Genomic DNA, 5241 nt, shown 5'->3' with positions numbered 1-5241 from the left:
TCTGAATGAAAAGCGACTGTATGGTAGGATACCCGGGAAGACCCCACTTCTTACCCCGAGACATAAAAAAGTCAGGCTGGAGTTTGCCAAAACTTACCTGAGAAAGCCTAAAACGTTTTGGAAGAATGTTCTCTGGTCAGATGAGACAAAAGTCGAGCTTTTTGGGAAAAAGCATCAACATAGAGTGTACAGGAAAAAAAAAGAGGCATTCAAAGAAAAGAACACGGTCCTTACAGTCAAACATGGTGTAGGTTCCCTGATGTTTTGGGGTTGCTTTGCTGCTTCTGGCACTGTACTGCTTGACCGTGTGCATGGCATTATGAAGTCTGAAGACTACCAACAAATTTTGCAGCATAATGTAGGGCCCAGTGTGAGAAAGCTGGGTCTCCCTCAGAGGTCATGGGTCTTCCAGCAGGACAATGACCCAAAATACACTTCCAAAAGCACTATAAAATGGTTTGAGAGAAAGCACTGGAGACTTCTAAGGTGGCCAGCAATGAGTCCAGACCTAAATCCCAAAGAACACCTGTGGAGAGATCTCAAAATGGCAGTTTGGAGAAGGCACCCTTCAAATAACAGGGACCTGGAGCAGTTTGCCAAAGAAGAATGGTCTACAATTCCAGCAGAGCATTGTAAGAAACTCATTGATGGTTACCGGAAGCGGTTGTTTGCAGTTATTTTGGCTAAAGGTTGTGCAACCAAGTATTAGGCTGAGGGTGCCAATACTTTTGTCCGGCCCTTTTTTGGAGTTTTGTGTGAAATGATCAATGATTTGATTTTTGCTTCATTCTCTTTTGCGTTTTTTCCTTGCAAGCAAATTAAATGAAGAGAATAAGACCAAAGAATTTGTGATTGCAATCATTTTCAGGAAGAAACTGAGTATTATCTGACAGAATTGCAGGGGTGCCAATACTTTTGGCCAGCACTGTACTTCTCAGGTTCAACCCTCAGAAGAACACTCTCAGAATTTATTAGATGAACTACTTGATATAGAAGAGTTAGAATGGGCACTGAGCTCAATGGCCAACGATAAAGCATCGGGAATGGACGGTCTTCCAGTGGAAGAATATAACAGATATAAGGAAGTATTACTACCAGTATTATTGGAGGTATACAATTCGAAGGAGGATCATTGCCACATCCATGCATGAAGCCATAATTACAGTATTACCTAAATAAGGCAAAGACCCTAGCATGCAGGCATCCTATAGACTCATCTCTCTTTTAACAGTAGACGTCAAACTTCTTGCTAACAAATTCTCAAAAGTAATCTCAATAATACACCCCGGTCAGTCTGGGTTTATGCCTGATATGTCCACCACGATCAATCTCAGAAGGCTTTATATTAATATACAAGCAAGGGCTGATAATATTGGTCAAAGGATGATCCTGTCTTTGGACGCTGCTAAGGCCTTTGACAGTGTAGAATGGCAATATTTCTCAGCTACATTGCGGCAGATGGACAAATTTATATAATGGGTGCAATTGCTTTATTCAGACTCAAAGGCCAAAATAAGAGCGAATGAATCTATGGCTAATCGATTTTTGTTGCACAGAGGTACAAGACAAGGGTGCCCCCTGTCTCTCATTGTTTTCAAGAGCAACTGAACCTCTTGCGGCAGGAATTAGTAAAATGTCGGAGATAAATGGATTTAAATATGGGACCAAGGAAGAGAAGGTGGCATTGTTTGCCGATGATTTACGATTATTCCTTGGGGATGCTCGGGGGTCTCTGGAGAGCATGATGGCGACTATCTCTAGCTGACTTATTCCTTCCAAAGACCATACTAAGGACTAGGGAGCACTTAATACGGGTGGAGAAATGGCCATTCGGGCAAACAGGAAAGAGAAAGGAAAATTAAAAAAAATGGGGATGATCACCATAATTACAATAAAATGGCAAGGTTCCAGCAGACTGAATGATACGACTGTTAGGCCACGGCCCCACTATCAGTATTTGGTTCAGTATTCGGTCAGTATTTTTTCTCAGGAGTGGGAGCCAAAACCAGGTGAAGAACAATCAGAGAAAATATATAATAGAAACAACTCACCAATTCTACAATTATCACCCACTCCTGGTTTTGGCTCCCACTCCTGAAAAAAATTACTGGCCAAATACTAATAGTGGGGCGGTGGCCTTAAAGGCAAACTCAGCAAGCAGTAAGAATGAAGTCACAACAAAACACTGAGCTGTAACAAAACACCTTAAGGGTATGTGCCCACGATGCGCAAATGAAGCGGAATTTTGCGCTTCATTTCCGCATGTCCTTTTCCTGGAAAAATGCATGCGGAATTTGACATGCGTTTTTCAAGCGGAATTCGTGCGTTTTGCACATGCGGAATTGCCTTGCGTATTCTACTGCATTGTATATGGCCATTCCGCATGCGTAAACGCACAAAGAATTGACATGCTGCGGAATTTTCCGCACATCAAAAATGCTGCGGAAAATTCCGCAGTATGGGCATTACAATTGCGGAATGCCATAGGGGACCATGGGGGGAGGCTAACATGCGTAATTCATGCGTTTATGCAGCGGAAATTTCCGCACAAAATACGCATGAATTACGCATCGTGGGCACATACCCTAAAATTTGTTATAGAGATTGATTAGTCCTTTCTGTCTGACCATTGGTTTCAGGGTGGTAGGCGCAGGAAAATAAATGAATTCCCAGTTTATTACAAAAATCTCTGCAGAATTTGGGGACAAATTGCACTCCCCTATCAAACACAGTGTTAAGAGGGATCCCATGTAGCCTTACTTTATGAGAAATAAAAAACCTGGAGAATGTCTCTGCATTAGGTAATCCTCTGAGAAAGGAACAAAATGAGCCCGTTTAATGAATCAGTCAATGACCACTCAAAGACAGTCTTCCCACCAGACAGAGGCAAATCTGTGATGAAATCCATGGACAGATGAGTTCACTGTCTTTCTGGAATTGCAATGGAGCCAATGCTCCAACCGGACTGTTATGACAGACTTTAGCATGTGCGCAAACTTCATGAACAGATACAAAATCTTTAATATAATTAAAATTATACATAGATGGCCACTAAAAAAGGCTAGTGATAGCTCTCTGCATAGCTGTGAACCGCGGACGACCACTCATGATTAAATCATGAAACTCCTGCAACAGCTGCAATCTTAGATACACAGCTACAAATAATTTGGACATAGGCGTGGCGAAAAGAGCAAACGATTGGACTTTACAGATCTTAGCTTCAACCTCCAAGGATATCACAGAAACCACAATGCCCTCAGGGAGAATGGAGGTCTTGGGGGAGAAACAGAACTAAAACTGCTTGGAACCCGGCCTGAAAGTGATAGAGAAATTTAATCTAGAGAAAAATAAGGGCCCTCTGGTCGGTCTAGGAGTTAGCCATTTAGCTGATTCAATATACGCTAAATTCTTCTGGTCAGTGACCACAGTGATTTGATGAACTTCTCCCTCCAGAAAATGTCTTCAAACCTTAAAGGCTGATTTAACAGTGAGTAACTCACAATTCCCAACCACAAAATTTCAGCAGATGAAAATTTTCTTGATAAAAAAGCACAAATTGGTCAGAGTCTTGGAACATTGACATAAAACGGCCCCGACCCCGACATCCGAAACATCCACCTCCACAATGAATGGTTCTTGGAGATCGGGTTGGATTAGAACAGGAGCAGACATAAAACTCTCCTTCAATTTTTCAAAAGCCCCAATAGCATCTGGTGACCAAACCTTGAGATCTGCCCCCTTACGTGTGAGGTCAGTAATCTGAGAAAAAAACCCTAAAGAATTTCCTATAATAGTTGGCGAATCCTACAAAATGTTGCAACACTTTCAGGTCACCAGGTTGGACCCAATCTATTATGGCTTTCACCTTCCCGGGATCCATCGTAAACCATCAGCCGATAAAATTACCCCCGGGAATGAAACTTCCTGAACAGAAAAAAAACATTTCTCAATTGTAACAAAGAAAGAATTCTCCCTCAACCTTTCTAATACAAGACGGACATGTTCCTGGTGAGAATCCAAATCAGGAGAGAAAATTCTATATCATCAAGATAAATCACAAGAAATCTCCCGATGTAATCAGAGAAATATCATTCAGAAAGTCGTGAAATCCTGTTGGTGCATTGGAGAATCCAAATGGCAGAACAAGATTATCGAATGAAACCTCAACAACATACATCTCGTACACACATGGCTCCGCTCTGTACATCTCGTACACGCGCGGCACCGCTCCGTACACCTCGTACACACGCGGCTCCGCTTCGTACACCTCGTACACACGCGGCTCCGCTCTGTACACCTCGTACACACACGGCTCCGCTCCGTACACACATGGCACCGCTTCGTACACCTCGTACACACACTGCTCCGCTCCATACACCTCGTACACACACGGCTCTGCTCCGTACACCTCGTACACGAGCGACTCCTCTCCGTACACACATGGCGCCGCTCCGTACACCTCGTACACACACGGCTCCGCTGCGTACAGACGCGACTCTGCTCCGTACACCACTTACAGATGCGGCTCTGCTCCGTACACCTCGTACACACGTGGCTCCGCTCCGTACACCTTGTACACGCACGGCTCCACTCCGTACACCTCATACACCCGCGGCTCCGCTCCGTACACCTCGTACACGCGCGTCTCTGCCCCGTACACCTCGTAAATGCGCGGCTCCGCTCCGTACACCTTGTACACACGCGGCTCCGCTCCGTACACCTCGTACACGCGCGGCTCCGCTCCGCACACCTCGTACACACGCGGCTCCCCTCCGTACGCCTCGTACACGCGCGGCTCCGCTCCGTACGCCTCGTACACACGCGGCTCCGCTCCGTACGCCTCGTACACACGCGGCTCCGCTCCGTACACCTCGTACACGCGCGGCTCCGCTCCGTACACCTCGTACACGCGGCTCCGCTCCGTACACCTCGTACACGCGCGGCTCTGCTCCGTACACCTCGTACACGCGCGGCTCTGCTCCGTACACCTCGTACACGCGCGGCTCTGCTCCGTACACCTCGTACACGCGCGGCTCTGCTCCGTACACCTCGTACACGCGCGGCTCCGCTCCGTACACCTCGTACACGCGCGGCTCCGCTCCGTACACCTCGTACACACATGGCTCTGCTACATCCACACTGTAAACCCCTCCTGACCCCACACATAAACTTCAGCTCATCCAGCACCATGACAACCAGACAGCAGAGTCCTGCATCCACCGAGGCCCCTGATCATGTGAC

This window comes from Phyllobates terribilis, unplaced genomic scaffold (genome assembly GCF_046119375.1).
Source record: "Phyllobates terribilis strain yellow unplaced genomic scaffold, ASM4611937v1 Scaffold_150__1_contigs__length_4496277, whole genome shotgun sequence".
Taxonomy (NCBI): domain Eukaryota; kingdom Metazoa; phylum Chordata; class Amphibia; order Anura; family Dendrobatidae; genus Phyllobates; species Phyllobates terribilis.
The sequence above is the reverse complement of the archived record's forward strand: the minus strand, read 5'-3'. Positions refer to the sequence as shown.